Source organism: Aotus nancymaae, unplaced genomic scaffold (genome assembly GCF_030222135.1).
Source record: "Aotus nancymaae isolate 86718 unplaced genomic scaffold, 86718_ANA_hifiasm-v0.15.2.pri h1tg000053l, whole genome shotgun sequence".
Taxonomy (NCBI): Eukaryota; Metazoa; Chordata; class Mammalia; order Primates; family Aotidae; genus Aotus; species Aotus nancymaae.
The window spans coordinates 24,119,967-24,137,254 of NW_026988467.1; the positions used below are offsets into that span (position 1 = coordinate 24,119,967).

At 56.4% G+C, this 17,288-nt stretch overlaps 1 protein-coding gene across 1 annotated transcript in view; it reads right to left on the reverse strand.

The window, feature by feature from the left end:
- AHDC1 (AT-hook DNA binding motif containing 1) overlaps nt 1-17,288 on the reverse strand; it is a 71,728-nt gene that overhangs the window by 19,810 nt on the left and 34,630 nt on the right. Inside the window, 4 exon segments of the mRNA XM_064363531.1 lie at nt 315-352; nt 491-602; nt 5,717-5,941; nt 6,117-6,294. The gene's annotated coding sequence lies outside the window, so the exon portion shown is untranslated.

A 17,288-nucleotide genomic window follows, 5' to 3' on the forward strand; every position in this document is an offset into this window, starting at 1 on the left:
AGACGGGGTTTCACCATGTTGGCCAGGCTGGTCTCGAACTCATGACCTCAGATGATCCACCCACCTTGGCCTCCCAAAGTACTGGGATTACAGGCGTGAGCCACTGCACCCGGCCCAGTTTCACTTATTGACAACTCATCCCCTTTGGGAATCTGGCTATGCACTCAGGAAGAATGGGACCCCTGCCTTTGAGAGGGAAGCCCATCAGCAGAGTGATCAAACTTAAGGAGAAGGCCAGGAAGTTCTAATAAGGACACAGCCTCCCTCCTTCCGGCCCGCATCCCCAGGGCTCCAGGAGAACCCCAGCCACTCACCCTCGGCTCTGCCGCCTGGGCTGTCACACTGGTGATCTCTGCGGGCAACAAGACAGGCAATAGATCTGAAGTCCCTGGTCTGGTGGCCAAAGCTCAACCCCTGCCCACCAGCCCAGCCTCCTCCAGGAACCCCACCACCACCTCAGTGCTCCCTCCAGCGCAGACACCCGGCTGACCTGGAAGAGAGAGGGCCCCCGTGCCTGGGGGCTCTGCCAGTCGCTGGCTGTCAGCTAGGGGTGCTGTGGAGCAACTTCGGCCTGAGCCCAGGCCTCGGGGCGTGGACAGCGCCTGGAAAGGACCATCGCAGCTCAGGTTTAGTGAGCACCTACTGCGCGCCAGGTACTGGGCTGGAAGCTGTCCAGGCATCGTTTCATTTAATTCTTCATACCAATCCTGTGAGGTAGGGGCTATTAATAACCCCATTTTGCAGATGAAGAAATGGAGGCTCAGAGATAAAGTAACATCATTCATTCATACACTCATTAGTTATGAAGTACCTACTTTGTACAAGGACTGGACAGACAGATACCGATCAGATCATTACAAATGACTTAATTACTAGTGGGATGAAAGCTACCAAGAAAAGTGAAGATGGCTGAGGTCAGAGCAGTCACACTGGGAGTCAACAACAATAAAAGCCCATAGTTTGGCGACATTTTCTGTTGCCAAACACTGGGCCAAGCACTTTATATAGATTATCTCATCAAATTCCCCATACAAACCTGAGATCAATATGATTATCCTCCCCAGTCTTACAGAAACTATTCCCTGGAAGGTGGTAAACACGATAAAAGCAAGGATATCTGTCCTGTTCACCGCTATATGTATCCCCCAACACTCAGAAAAGCACATGGCCTACAGCAGTGTTTAAAAAATGGCTGTGTGGCTAGGCACAGGAGCTCACACCTATAATCCCAGCACTATGGGAGGCTAAGCAGGAGGATTGCTTGAGCCCAGGAGTTCCGAGACCAGCCTGGGCAACATAGCATTACCCCGTCCCTACAAACATTTAAAAATTAGCTGGGCATGGTGGTGTACACCTATGGTCCCAGCTACTCAAGAGGCTGAGGTGGGAGGATCGCTTGAGTCCAGGAAGTTGAGGCTGGCTGCTCTGAGCTATGATAGCGCCACTGCTCTCCAGCCTGGGCAGCAGAGTGAGATCCTTTCTCCAAAAAATTAAATTTAAAAAGTTTGTTGAATGAATGAACAAACAAATGAAGTACCCAGAGCAATCAACCCCGCCTTTTCCCTTGAGGCTCTTTTTTCTTCTTCTCCAGACCCAAGAAGGATGCTGAGGGAAGGACCCAAGAATGTGAAAAGGGACATTCTCTGACCCTTCTTTCACCTTCATCAGAAAAACTCTGCTGCCCCATCCTACCTCTGGCCTTATCTTGGCCCCTGCTACTATCTATTTCACTTTCATAGTACTTATCACCATTATAATCAATTACTTGTGTGACTGGCTGCTTAGTGTGTCCCCCACCTCAAGAGTGTGGGCTTTTCAGAGGCAGGGATCACATCTGTCTTGTTTACTGCTGTATCGCCTGACCCCAGGGCCTGGGCTATGAATGCTACATAAATATTTACCAACTGACTCCCTGAGCTGGTCAGGGCAGAGCTGGGATTTAGATCCAGGTATGTCTGACTCCCAAAGGAGTCTGAGGACTCAGGTCCATGGCTGATCCCAGGAGCTGGGATCTCAGGGAGCAGGTAGCTGAATGGACCCCAACACTGTGAAGGTCTTGAAGACTGACCTTGATCACTGCCTAATGTTTGGCTCTGACCTAGTACTGATCCCTGGGGCCTACATGCCACAGACACATGTAGACTCTCCCCAGCAGCCAGTGCTGTCACCCCACAGGAAGACTGCAGAGCTGACTCGGGGACAGGAGAGAGCAGAAAGAGACGCTTCTCTGCTCCCCTTTGGGGAACGGCTATTTGCAGTCTACAAAGCACCTACACATCTATGACCCGCTGAATCCTCACAGAGCCTGAGGGGCATGATTTATTATCCTCATGTTACAGGGGAAACTGGCTCAGAGTGGATGTGTAACTTGCCTGAAATCACATAGCTGCTAAGTGGCAGGATTCCTAATTCTGCCTTAAGTCCAAAGCCTCCTTCCACTCCCAGCTCCTGCAACAATCCTTCAGCCACTTCTGAAAATGCTCCTTCTAGCGCCATAGTCTAATTTAAGATTGGGAGGAACCTTAAAATTATCTAACCCATTGGCTTCCAAAGACTGGGCCTGGGGGAGCTGCGTAACATTCCAGATACCCAGGCCCTAGTCCAGGGGAGTGTGACTCATAGACGTGAAGGGACATCTGGGAATCTGTATTCTTAACCAGCTACCCCAGTGGGTACACTTTCTCGTGCCATCTCATGCCTCTCCCATTTTACAGATGAGGAAACTGAGACCTGAAGAGGGAAAGTGACTTTGTCTGAGGCCACAGAATGGCATGGGAAGGGACCCTTTTGTTGCCCACCCAGGTGGAACACCCCTGCGTTCACTGTTCCTTCCCTCTTCTGCAGGTTCCGGGCCTCAGCTGCTCCTCATTGTCCCACATACTGGCTCACTCAGGGCTTTGCTCTCTCCCAGGCCTGGCTGTGGACCTGGCCCCTCCCAGGTCAGGCTCTCTCTAGTCCAAGAACTTGGAGCACTGTTGCTGTCGCAGGGAGGACAGTGGGTAACACCCTCACAAATGAGAAAAGGGGCTCAAACTTTGGAACCTCCAAGTCCAGTTTCCAACAGTATGGTTGCGCCATGGCTCCTGGCGCCCACTTGGAGGTGCCTACCAGAAGCCCCCTCCCTCCCTTACTGAGGGTCAGGCTAGCCGAGCCTTCCCCACTCTGGAGACCTCCCAGCTGGGGCCTGAGGGTGTGACCTTGGCAGAAGAGAAAAACCTCCTCTCCGGTGGTGGCTTCTGTTCCACCCACCCGTGAAGACCTTTGGGTGTGTCCTCCCGCCAGGCCTCCTGAGGCTGGTCACTGCTCTCTTTCGAAGCCTCCAGGATCTGAGGGAAGCAGCTGGCTCCCCTCCTCACCACACCCCCGTGGCCATTCTCTTGGCCCTCTCCCAAGGGTACCACCTAGTCTTGGTCTGTGGACAAAGTCAAAGGGGTCCTTCTGTCTGCCTGTCTGCTGCTGGGTCAGTGTGTCTGAGTTTGCCCATGGGGACACCAGCCGGTTGGGAGGGGGCTGGGGGCCCCAACCTGCTGTGCACAGTGCCGGGAAGCGCCAGCCCACATCCTTGAGTCCCCAGCCCCACCCTCCCCCGCTGTGGCTGTGACCACCCCACCCCTTCCCCAGCCCTCCTTCCCCTCCCCCACGCACCGCCTCCCCAGGGGAGCCAGGCTGCCAGCCCCAGCTCTCACTTCCGGCCTCATGACCCTCTCTCCAGCTTGCACACTCCTCCTCCCCCACCATTTTCCTCCCAGCCTGGTTCGAAGGCCCAGGGATGTCCTCAAATGGAAAACACTGCTTCAAAGGGGCCATTACCGGTGCTCTGAGACCTTCCCATCACCTCCCTTCTCCTCCAGGGGCCTTATCTCTCAGGATCTGCCCCTGAGGGACTAGTCATCACCTCTCTCAACCTCCTTCCCTTCAGCTACCTATCCGCCCACACAATAACACCTGAAGATCTTCCAACCTGATCCCAGGCACAATATCATAACAAAAACAATAATGGCAATAATAATGGCAGCTGTCACTCATTTGGCATCATTTAAACAGAGGCACAGAGAGGTGAAGTTATGCCCTTAAGGACAAACAGCCATCTCATTCAGTTCAGCTGGTGTCTGAATTTAGGTTTGTTGGGCTTCTCTAAATCAAACTGCTTCTCTGTCCAGAGATTCAGCCCCTCCCATGCAGCCTCCTCCAACTGTCCTAGTCCCAACCATCAGTTCTAATTTTCGACTTCTAATCTATTCTCCTCTCAGCTTCCAGCTACCACCTCCCACCAACAGCCATTCAACTAGATGCAGTACTCTCCCTCGCCACTAGGTGTCCCCTTGGAGCCACTGATGCCCCCAAGGGGAGCTGGCCCTGCCCCGCCCCCTGGGGCCATCAGGCACCCCCCCCCACCCCGCCACAGCACAGCACAGCACTGCGCACCCCACCCCACCCTACCCCCAGCCACACAGAGCTCCTTTGTGCAACCCTCGCCCACCCCCTTCCTGCCCGGAGCGGGGCACCTGGCAAGCAGGTCTGCCCCAGAACCGCCCCCTGCCAGCCCCCTGCCCTGGGTGCCAGGTGTGCGGGCGCCACCGCCAGCTCTGGCTGGACCCGAGGGTCACCCTGCCGGCGGCCCTCCCTTCCTCCCTCCGAGGTCACCCAGGGACTATGCTTCCCGCCCTGCTCCGCCCCCCTCCCCTCCTGCCCTTGGCCCTTCCAGACTCCTGTCCTTGTCTTTCCTTCTGTCTCCCGGAGGACTCCCCTCCTCCAGCCCCACTAGGCCCTCCCAGCAGCCTCTCACCCCCGCCCCACCTCCTTCCCCAGAGAGCTCCTTGTTCCGCCCCCCACCTCCCTCCCCGCCCAGGTCTGAAGAACTCCTCCTCCTGGAAAGTTGCTGCTGGAAAGGAAGTGACTTCAGCGATTTGGCCACAAGGCTGGGCACTGCTGAGCCCAGCTCAGCTCAAGGCTTGCCCAACCCACCTCCAAAGCACAAATGGAGCCACATGTGCACACATCACTCCCACTGTACGTCCAGAACCCTGAGCACACACTTCGCCAGTGTACACACAGATCCCCATATGCACACACTGTATACCATCGCAATGTAATCAGATCTTGTCTATACACACATCTCTCCAGTGTACACTAGCACCTTTGCACACACACCATCCAGTTTGGCACACACAGTATCCCCACACCTGCCCAGTACACACCCGGAATCTTGCATATCCATGCTCTCACGTACAACATACACAGCCCTTGAACACCCCCCAGCCCAATCCTCACACAGCTCTTGTATATTACCCCTGTGTCCGGAAGGACAGAGCCCTCCACACACACCAGCTTGCACACAAGCTTGAGTGCCCTGTCCATTTACAGTTGGATACACACAGCCGTGCATCCTCCCACAGCTGTATCTCCCCACCCTTACAATCCCAGGAGGCTCCACCCCCAGACCTCAGGCCCCAGGAATGCTCCTTTGGAAGCTGGGTGGGGTCCCCAGGCAGGCTCAGCTCTAGGAGCTTCCTGGAGCCAGAGGCTTCATGTGTCAGTTCAGGGAGTTGCCTCTGCAGGGCAGGGCAGCTTCACCTGGCTCTGCAGCTCCTGAGCCTGGGTGGGCAAACCTGGGCCAGGAGTAGGGAGGCAGGTCCTGCCACTGCCCCCGCCCCCTCCCTGTCCAGTAAGGACACCCTAGCATACCTGGGCTACCCAGGCCCTCCCAGCACCTCACCTTGGCCTCCCAGTTCTCTGCTTCCACAGACTCCGGTAGAGAGGTGTCCTGGGGGGTCAGCAGCTGCACACATCAGGCACTCTGGTTTCCAACTCTGCCCTGAGTCCTGGTCATTGTCACAACCCCTTTCTCCTCCCAGTTCTCTCAGGTCATCAAGGCGCAGGGAAGAGTCCTCAGGCTAGGAGGTAGGACTCACTGTATATCCATGAGCCTCAGTTCCCCTTTCTGGATAATGGGGAGTTTGAGTAAATGTTGGGTTAATATGTTTTGATTCTGTCAAGAATCTGTTTTTGGCCTAAGCTGGGAGGGGATCCCTGTTGGGACTGGGAGGCAAGTCCCCCTGATCCCCACTTCCTGGGGGTGGCCCAGGCCCAAGCCTGACTTCCCTGCACACTGTTACCTGAGCAGGCTGTGCAGACAGGGCCGGCTCAGCAGGAAAGGCCTGTCTTCATCAGCATCTCCAGGGTGGTCTCTGCAATGTCCTGAGCGTCGCCCCGCCCTTGGGGCCCTCTGCACACGCTCAGTTGGGTGGACTCTGGGGTCCAGGCCAATGGGTAGACAATCAGGCAAGCTCCCATCTGTGGAAGCAAACACAGCACCCCAGAGATAAGCATGGACACAGGGTAAGCCAGCCACACAGCAAGGTGCAGGGGGGCAACCAAGCCAGGAGGCTCTCCTAGATGGAATCCCAACCAGCTCCAACCTCATCCCATCATCCCACTGGGGAACTGTGAGCCTTTTTTTTTTTTTTCTTTTTTTTAAAGAGAGACAGGGTCTCGTCTCGTTTTGTGGCCCAGGTTGGAGTGCAGTGGCATGATCATAGCTCACTGCCACCTTGAATTCCTGGGCTCAAGTGATCCTCCCACCTCAGCCTCCCGAGTAGCTGGGGCTACAGGTGTGCACCACCATGCCTGGCTAATTTGTTTAAATTTTTTTATAGAGATAGGGTCTCACCATCTTGCCCAGGCTGGTCTCAAACTCCTGGGCTCAAGCAATCCTCCAGTCTCTGCCTCCCAAAGTGCTAGGATTACAGGCGTGACCCACTGCGCCTGGCCAAATCTGTTTCTTAGAACCCCAGGCTCCTACTGAGAAGCAACGTTTTTGCGCATCTATGTACACACATGTGTACACACGCACATATACCACAGTATAAGGAAGCTGGACTTTGAGAGTCAGACAGTCCTTGGCTCAACCTTCATTAACTGTGACTTTGAGCAAGTCAGTCAACCTTTCTGGCTCTCAGTTTTCTCATCTATAAAATGGGAAAAGTAAGATCTTACAAATGGGGAGGAACATCTGGGGGAAACTATAATTGCTAAGACTTATTAACAACGCAGGTGTGAGAGTTGCTGTTCAGAGTGATGGTGGATGCGAATTTCCACGAGGGTGTACATGCAGCTGGTGTTTACCCATCTCCATCGGTAACTGGTCATGTCTCTTGTTTTCTTTAATAACCATGGCCCTCCTCACCACCCCCCTGCTTCCTGCCCATTTGTCTGCCTCCTCAAGGTCTGAACTGGAGCCCAGAGGGGGTCTGGGAACCAGGCCTCACGGACTGCTTACAGATTCTGGTTGCCTGGGAATTTGTATGTGTGTGATCGAGATTCTGCCCGTGCAAATGCATATCTGTCAAGCCTCAGCTGTCTGGGTAAATACACCTGTATGTGGGTTCCTGGGTCTATTCAGCCTGTGTGCTGCTCTGTATTTCTGTATGTCTGTGTGGGTACATGTGGGTTCAAGCATGTCCATGTGTGGGATCACATGTTTGCTCAGTTGTGGCTGGTGTGGTCAGCTGTGTGTGTGTATGTGTGATGCCAGGATGAATGTGTGCCTGGATTTGGTGTCTTCAGTCATACATGCAGGTATGTTCACTTTTCACGTTTCTTTCTATTCAGCTTTGTGTGTGTGTGTGTGTGTGTGTGTGTGTGTGTAGCTAAGCCTGTTTGTAAGCGTGTGAGGACACAAGGAAGCAAGTGAGGATGCAAGGATGCATGTGTGCCTGTGTGTAGCCAGGTGAGCCCAGCTGTGGCTGGGGTGTGAGTGTGCCTGGGTATGCACACACTCTGCCTGGCTCTCTGCATCTCGCTGTGTCAGGAGCCAAAGCGGCTCCTGCCTGTCTCAGAGCTCTCTGGATGTGTGTTTGGCAGGGGGTGGGGGCGTGCGGCTGATCCTCTGCTGTCCCTGCAGGTTTCCAATCTCGAGGCCTGTGACTGCAGGCGCTGGTGTCACTGTGGATCAGTGTTGCCTCCCTCCCACCTCTGCCTTTCTCTGGGTTTTCAGGGTCATGGTGTGGCGGTGTGACTGGCCACGGTGTCCCTGTGGGTCTCTTTCACCACGGGTCAGTATATGTGTGTGTCCATGCATGTGTGGATTTGTGTGACCTTATCTTTGTATGTCTGTGTACCACTGCGTGTCTCTGTGTATGTCAGTGGGTCCGTGTGCTATGTCATTGTATGTCCGTGCCAGTATGGCCGTGTGTCAGCGTCAACATGTGTGAGCAGATCTGTGTGCCATAGTGTGTCAGCACAATGGTGCCCCAGTGTTTGTGTAGTACCTTTGTGTGAGTGCTGTGAGTGCGCGTGTGCATGCATGTGAGACACCCTTTGTGAGACAGTGTGTGTGTCTGTGTCACTGTGTTTGTGTGTGCCTGCTTTCCGCCTCCCTCCCTCTCCCTCCCTTCCTCTCTCTCTCTCTTTCTGTCTCTCTCTCTCTCTCTCTCTCTCTCTGTAGGAGCCAGACAACTCCCCAAGCCTGGATTAGGGACAATTTATCCACAGGCAGAGAAGGAGAATTCCAACCTGCCAGAGCCTCCCTCCTCTGATCTGTCCCCCCTTTCCCTGTGGTTGGGTGGGCACAGAAACACAGCCCGGCAGCTCCCAAGCCCTCAGGGAGCCCCCACCTTTGCAGCTCCCCAGAGGCCCAGGAGGAAGGAAAAGATGGAAATCTGGGTGGCCCCAGAGCCCTCCAGTGGGGGTAGACTGGCTGCCCCCCCAAATCAGGTCCCCACAGCCTGGCTCATCTTGGCCCTGTTCTCCTACATATGGTGGTGGTAGGTGGGGGGAGTCTGCATGGGGTCTGCTTGGCCCTGGGGATTGGGGGGACTTGAGGAGCAAAGCTGCCCTCAGCCCCTCCACAACCTGATACTCCCCAGCAGATAAATGTCAGGCCCCCACCCATTGTAAATGAACTTCCAACAGTGCCCACACAGGCTGGGGGAGCCGCTGGGAGGCAGAGGACAGTGTGGTGGGGGGAATGCGGCAAGGGGGTACAGGGGCTGGGCTGGGACTAAGGCTCCCTTCACGGTGCTCCAGGCGCAAGGCAGAATCACATGTTTCCCATTAGCTGCTTTGGCCTCCTTGTTCAGGGGGTGTTGGCTGGGGGAGATTTGTTCTGGTTGCAGACACCAGCCGAGACCACACAAGAGAGAGAGAGGAAAAGACAGAGAGAGTGAGCGTGCCAGAGGGAGAGAGGAAAAGACAGAGAGGAAGAGGGAGAAAGATACACAGGGAGACACAGAGACACATGGGGAAACAGAGACAGAGAAAGACAGAAACTGGGAGACCGGCACTGGCACAAACACAAAAGTGGAGACAGACTGGTGATGAGGGGCTCACGGACTCGGGGAGGTGCAGAGGAAGGTAGAGAGAGGCGGGGGAGGCCTTGTCAGAGGCTGACGGGAGGGGTCGCTCAGGCCCAGAGTGAGTCTGAGGCCAGTAAGGACCAAGGAAGAGCGCCAGAGGGGAGAGGGGCATGGGGAAGCGAGCCAGGCAGAGATGGGAAAAGCAGGGAGAGCAAGGACCAGGGATTTCTGCAGGAGCTTGAGGAAGAGGCGGTGAGGCAGAGGCAGGAAGGGCCGGGGAGAAGGGCCGAGGGGAGGCCTGTGTGGGCAGCAGACAGGACAGAGCTGGGGTGCGTGGGCAGGGGGAGTGGACGCGCCTGAGCTGGTTGGGCGGGGGCGGCCAGAGCACGGAGCCTCCCGCCTCCTGACCCTCGAGCCTGGGAGAGATAACAGGCCCGAATAGTGCTGACTTGCGGTTCAGAAATCCAATATCCTCCTCGGTGCACTGATCGACTACCTGAGCTCTCGGCCCGCGCTGAGCTGCCCTGATTAATCCTGAGGTTCCACAGCCTTAATTAGTTTAACGGTTTCAGGGGCAAGAGAGGCAGGAAACAGGGTCCCCAGGCCCTCAGGGACACAGCCCCCCATGCAAACCCTGCCTGCTTCCCCACCTCACAGACACACACCTGCCCTGGCCCCAAAAGCCCTTCTCCACATCATCTTAAAAGTGCTGGGTCCCTCCTCCTGGGGAACAATCCTACAGGCTAGCATGTGGGTGAGAGGGTAGATCATGCGGGACTAAGTGCCCCCCAACCTGCACTTGTCCCTCTGTTCAGGGCTCCAAGCATTTCCTCTGGCCAGCCCTTTGGGGCTCTGTGGTCTGCATGGGAAGGCCCCACCAGCTGCCAGCTCCATATCACTGGGCAACATGTCGTCTTTTTAGAGTGAGACACGAGCTCCCAAGTTACTGACGACTTCCCAACAGCATGAGATAATCACACATGCCACTCCCCACAACAGCCTGCGATGGGCACATGGTGACATCTCACACACACAACAGCCAGAGACAGGCGCACAAGTCGGTGACAACCCTCCTAACGGGATGAACTAAGCACATAACCTGTCGCTCCCCCCAAAGCACAAGATGGGCACACCTGACATACCCTGACAGCATAGGGCAGGCATCTGTCACCCCTTACAGTGGCAGAATTGATATGAAACCAGGCCCCCACACCCACTAATAGGATATGAATGCACAGAGAACCTGTCACACAGCTGACTAAGACACACACACACACACACACACACACACACACACACACACACGACAAGTCCCGTCTTCCAGGTATGAGAAAGGTATGGACCTCTCCACCCACCACACAGCATGAGGCAGGGACACAGCCTCACCCCTGCCTGGGAATCCTCCCTGCAGACTATGGGATGGGTACAGGACATGTCACCTCTCCGACTGCCTCGGACAGGTGACAGCCCACCTCACCCCTCCCCCATCATTGTCACCAGCCCGGGTGGTGCTGTCTCTCTGCCTGCAGAGGTGTCACAGCTCACAGGGCATGAATGTCACCCCAGCACTGCCAGAGCTGCACACAGCCACATATTGCCCCAGTGACAAACACCGCTGGCCCCAGAGGAGGTGAAGGCACACAGGGCTCTGGTGTGACCTTGGTCCCTGGACACCAGGAGGGGAGGTGCTGTGGCTTCCTGCCCAGTGGCGGGTGCTGGGGGAGAGAAGGGCCGGGGAGGAAGCTGCCTGGGCACACAGACTACCTGGAAATGTCACCTCCCCGGCCCCTGCTCCACTCCATTTCTCATTGACTGTAGTTGTATATCTAGGGAGGGAGTAGAGTGAGTGGTGGAGGGAGGGCTGTCCTGAAGCCTGAGGAGCTGTTCCTCTGAGACTGCTTAGAGATCAGTGGGGAGTAGGGGGTTAGGGGTTGCTATCACCATGTGCTCACTGGGGAGGGGATGGGATGGTCTGAGACCCCCAGAGCTTCCAGGGGAGCCCTTCTTCCTTACAAAGGCCCCCTCTCCAAACTTCAGGCCATAGAGCTGGGGACAAGGAGGCCAAAGTCCAGGGACATGACTCACCCAGGGAATAGGCCCAGCCTGCTGGCCATAGTGGTGAAGGAGGCCAAGAGCCAACAGGCCCGGGTTCCAGTCTGAGCTCCTCCTGGGCCAAACTGGGTGACCTTGGAGCAGCAGCTCAGCCTCTTTGGCTTTGGGGAGGGGGATAGGGGCCATGGTGAGAGAAGTGCCAGGGTCACAGAGAAGCAGCTGAAGCTGGAGACCAGCAAGCAGTGCCCTCCAGGCCACAGGAAGGGGACACAGCAAGCTCCAGCCCACACTCCCCTGCTTCTCAAAAGGAACCTCAGCTTTATCTGTGAAATAGGGACAACAGCGCCAGCCTCATGAAACAAGGTAGCATAAAGTGGGCAGCTCCTCAAGAAATGGGAAGCTTCTGAATGAAGAGAGGGAGAAATAGACTAAGAGACTTGCCCAAGCCACAGAGAAAATTAGGATCAGCTGAGCTCAGCCTCCATCTCCGGGCTCCCTACCTGGAGCCATGTCTTTAAGACTGCTTGGAGGTCCAGTGTGGAGGGGGAGAGGGGAGATGTTGGGGTGTTGTTGGATGCAGTGCCTCCCTGCCGCCCAATGAAGACCAATGAATCGGACAGCAGTCCACCATAGCCCACCTTTACCCTAAACCCTACTTGCCCAAAGCTTGGACAAGATGAGTGGCTCTAAGGGAGAGAGACAGTCCACTTCCCCTGCCCCCTCCCATGACCAGCAGCAGCACCTGGTGCCCTAAAGGACTGGAGGATCTGAGACATCAGTGTCTAGGGCCCCTCGTTTTACAGGAGCCCAGAGAGGGAAAGGCCTAGCCTGAGGTCACACAGCATGACCAGTCTGTAACGCCTAACCAGAGCCTAGCAGAAGAGCCTAGAGTCCTGGCCAGGGGCAGCCTCAGAGCAGAGTCCCTCTAGCCCCTGGGGGTGGCTGGAGCTGGGGGGCCCTGGGGGACTGAGCAAAGCATGGCGACAGATGGCCTGCCGAGGCAGCGGCGATCTGGGCGGCTGGCAGGCATGCTCGCTCCCGCGCAGGGAAGCGGCTAATTTTAGCTGAGGCCTCGATGCCAGCTTTGTTCCCCCCACCCACCCGCCGAGGGGGCCCAGCATGCCTTGCGTCAACCTGCCTCCCCCAGGCACCCCTACTCCCCCTCCTGGCCCCTTGGTGAGTAGTGCCCAGACCCCAGGATCCTAGAACAGTCTGCCTGACCAGGCCTCACCACACCCAGAGGCGAGGCCTGGGCCCACAGGCCTGGCTCCCCCACCCCAGGTCTGTTTGCCCATAACTCCAAGCTCATTCCATGAAGAGCGGCGAGGGAGGAAGGACAGAGGCCACTGCCCAGACTGGGAGGGAGGGCTAGGCAGCAGGGGCTGCCAGTCTTGAGGGGAGGCGGGGCACTGTCCTCCACCCAACCCTTAAGGAGACAGGACCCTGATTCTACCCGTGCCCTGGACAAACACATTCTGTCTGGTGTCCCCCGGTGCTGGTGAGAAAGGGGCAGGAGTCACTCTAGTCTTTGCTTGTTCCTCATAACTTTGACTTTGCTCCAGGAACTCAAAGCACTTTAAGGAAGTCAAACATGGAGCAAGGATAGTATCCCTATGCCATTTGGGGAAACTGAGGCATAGTCTGACATTGCCATTGTTTTAGTAAGAGAAGGGACAAATCGCAGCAATCAGTGAGGCCTGCTCTCTAAAGAGTTTCTTGGACCAGTTTAGCTCCTGGACTATCTTCTGCTCTTACCCTGGGCTGGTGGAAGGTAGACTAGATGGATGGAGCCCATCCTCTAAAACCCTGGAAAAGCAGACACACACTCTTGTTTCCTGGTGCCCCACTCTCTGCAGGCTCTTTAACCTTGCACCCCTCATTTCAGGTTCAACCACACAAGCCCAATGGGGCTTCCGGGACATCTGGCCCCTACTAAAAAGAGAGATCCTTTGGGGTGACTCTGGAGCCCCTCGCCCTGTACCAGCTCCCTAACCTGGTAGGAAATAAGAGTAAGGAGACCTGAAAAGCCCAGCCCTGAAAGAAAAAATATGTATTTAGAGAAAGAAAGTTGGAAGAAAGAGAGGAGGTGGGAGAAATCAAGGCAGAAACTCAGATCCAGGAAGAGACAGAAAGACAAAGGACACTGAGGCAAGAGAAACAGGGCAAAAAGAGGCTGAAAGAGAAAAAGATCTAGAGGGAGGGGACGAGAGCCAGAGGAGAGAGAGGGCGAGCATGCCGGAGGAAGGAAAACAGCAAGAAAGAGACTCAGGAAGAGAGAGAGACAAGGAGGAAGGAAAAGACAAAGAGAGAGACAGGCAGGATGATGCAGAGACAAAGACACATGCACAGGGGGGAAGAGATGGAGAAGGAACCTGAGGAGTCTGCACAGACAGGCAGAAGCACAGAGCACCAGCGACCCGGGAGCTGGAGACAGAGGAACTGACACACCCAGAGCCCCACAGCGACAGTCGGAGGGTGAGACACACTCAGATGGGGTGGGAAGAAGGGGGTGACACTAAGTGTTAGAGTGTGGGGGGAACAGCAGGAGTAGACAGAGGTGAGGAGGGAGGGGGCATGAGGAGGAGGAGGAGGAGGGGGGGATGTCGTTGCCAGAACTGGGGGGGGGCGGCGGACAGAGGACAGAAATGGAATGTGGGTCTGGGCATGAGGCTCACAGATGCATCGGCTCTGGTTTCAGCTGGGGCAGTTGGCTGCTAGGGTAGGGGGAAGAAGGAGCAGAGTTGTCAAGGGAGGGGCCTGTTGCCATGGTGGCGGGCACGGCAGGGGCACAGTCTGCTGGCACTTGGAGCTCTGGGCATGGTAGGGGGCTGACTGAGGGGGAAAGGCAGGGTAAGGAAGAAGCCTCACCCCTGCCCTCGAGGCTCTACCAGGAAAAAAGTTTCCAGAGAGCCACAGAGACGCTGGGAGGGGAGGTCAGCTCTGGGCCCTGCCCAACCCTGGAGGCTGTGAAGCGTGCACCGTTCTGCAGGCCAACTGCGAGCATCCCAGCTTCCTGCGTGGGCCTCAGGCTGGACCTGGGGACCCTCCTCTCTGTCCCCTCCAGTCTAGCTGAAGATCCTGCATGCTGCTGCTTGCTGCTGCCGCTGCTTGCAGGGAAGCAGCAAGATTGTGAATTCAGGATCTGTAATCCTAACGCAGAGCCCAGGCCTACCGGGCTCCAGTTGCCAAGGCGACGGAGGGTCAGAGGGCAGCGCGGGGCGCCCGCTCCTCCAAGTCAGAATCCCAATTGTTAAAGCCCAAGAATAAACAGCTGAAGCGGCCGTCGGGGGGCCAGGAGGGGGGCTGAGGTCTGCATCAGCTCAGTGTGGTGTTGTCAAGCGAGATGTCACTAATTGTCTGAAGGAACAGGCTGAGGCAGCTCTTAACTGCTTCCGTGCCACCGGAGACACCTTGGCTGCCTGGCCCCATCCCTGGGGTCTCCCAGCATTCTTCTGGGCCAGGCTATTGGTTGGGGCAGTGCTGGCCCAGCATAATCCCTGCCTCCCTTGCACTGTACTGAACCCCAAATACTTGTGGCTCCCAACCCTCCCCTTTGCCCAACTTGGAACCTCCCACCTGCAAGGTAAATCCTTATGTCCCCAACACAAGCACCCCCAAATCACTGGGCCCACAATACTCCTCTTAGCCTAGAACTACCCCTTTGGCTTGCAACAGCCCTCCCAGCTGCCCCATCACCTCTCCCTCTTGCCAGAAGTTGGGGTTCTGGTCCAGATGCGTGAATTGCAGAGGAAGGCAAGCCTAGGGCTCTTCCAATCTGTGGGGAGGGATGGGGAAGGGCAGAGGTCCTCCTATGGGGAAAGGTGAGGCCTAAAGCAAGTCTCTGGGCAACTCCCCTCTTAGTCACATACCCGAACCAAAGGCCTGAAGGCAGCTGGGAAACCTGGTCTCCAGCTTTGATGCTCCTACTTCCTTGATGTGTGACTTTGGATGCAGTGTGACTATTCTTAGGGGGGCCCGTGTCTGTAACGCCTGACCAGAGGAACTCCCAACCCAGTGGGTGGGAAGGGCCCAATAACACAAGGTGGACAGCCAGCAGAAATGCAGCCCGTAAGCCGTTCCATGAAAAACTGGGAGCAGTGAGGGATACACAGCAAACTGCCTAGTGGACGGCAGCTGGTGCCCTCAGTAGTGCTGGTACTGCCCTTTCCACAGAGGGCCCTAGAGGGTGCAGGTAATCAGAAAAGAAGATTGGAGGGTCGGTTTTGGGAAGGCTTCCTGTAGAAAGTGGTACTTGGCAAGATCTGGGGCAGGTGGGCAGGAAGGTGGAGCACTCCAGGACAGAGGTTTTGTGAGGAGCTTCACGGAGCAAAGAAGCTCGGTCTCAGGTCGCCCGTTCAGCCTCTCCTAGACTTGGAAGGGCGAGGCCTTCAACGGCCCTGCCTCCTCCTCCACCTCCTGCCGACTCCACCCGCGGCGCGTCCGGAACACCGGGAGCAGTGCCGGCAAGGGGGCGGGCCTCGCGGGCCGGGCTCCCGGAGATTGGTAGCACCTGGAGTGATGTCGCGAGGGGCGGGATCGGTGTATCGGACACGCCCTCTTCCCCGGACCCCTTCTCCCGGCCCCGGAGCGAGTCCCCGGGAGGGGGCGCTCCGCTCACTGCGCCCCTCAGGTGGGGGCCTGCGGTGGGCCGGGCCGGGGCGCTGTCCGTGGGCGGGGAGCTGGGCGCGGAAACAGGGGATCCCCCAGAGAGCGCCCAGCCCAGCCCGAGGCTGGACGCTTACAAAAGGCGACTTGTTCTTTCTCGGGATGCCTGCGCCTTCTCAAACATACCTAACAGCCACACTCCAGGGACAGCTACACCCACACAGCCACACAAAGCCTGCCAGGGTGGGGCGTGGGGGGCTGGCGATAGCCCCAGAAATTGGCTGTAAGAAGAGCCCTGCCTCGAACCCCCCCTTGCCACATACTCAAAACCACCTCATCCCATCTCATCCCAAATAATCTGGATACTACCCCCTCTCCATCGCCTAGTGTGCAGCTCTGGGGACACTGACGAAGTCACATTCTGGAAACTGCCCTCTTCCTCATATGGTCTATAGCTCACCAACCCCTGCTCTGGAGTCAGACTGCCAGCTGCAATGCCAGCTCCACAGTGTGTGACCTTGGCATCCAATGAGGCTTCTTAAGGTTACTTTTTACTGAGCACTTACTCTGTGCCAATCCTCATCATCACCCTACATGGTGAGTGCTATCAGTCTTATTTCGTAGAGAGGGAAACTAAGGCTTGGGTAAAATAGCCTAAGACAGGCAAGGATTTGAACCCCGTGTTCTTCCATGTCGCATCATCTCAGCCTCCCATCACGCCACCTTCCACCCTAGCACCCCACCACACACAGAACCGCAGGCAGCAAAGCCATCTATCTCAGAGTCGAGGTGTAATTCTCCACCCCAAACACATCTCACTGTCACAGTCTAGTACCAGGCGGTTTCTCTCACTACTCAGTGTGTTTGGGGAAGGGAGGAGCATCTCCTACCTCTAAGCTTCCCCAGCCCTGATGCTGGACGTCAGAGTCATAAATTGGGCAGAGTGAGAGCAGGGCCAGAACAGGCTGCCTCTAACCTTTCCAGCAGGCTCACCTCCACCTCCCCTGACCCCAGGATGACAAAGCACTGCCATATTGGTTGGGGTGCCTGGACTGTAGCTCTCCCTGGCCTCACAGGCCTAGACCCTCCCCTAGCCCCCGACTCCTGCTGAGAATAAGTAGAAACAAACTCCTTCCTGGGGATGTCAAAGCACCTTTCCGGGGGAGGCGGCACTGTGATCCCCTGAGCCTGGCTAGGGAGAAGGATCGAGTTACTCTTTCCCCAGCTGTGCCTGGACTCCTTGGGACTGACCTTTCACCTCAGCCAGGCCAGGACCCAAAGGGGGCTGGAGTCCAGCCTTCACCTCCTGTTAACCCTCTGCATTCCTCATCTTTC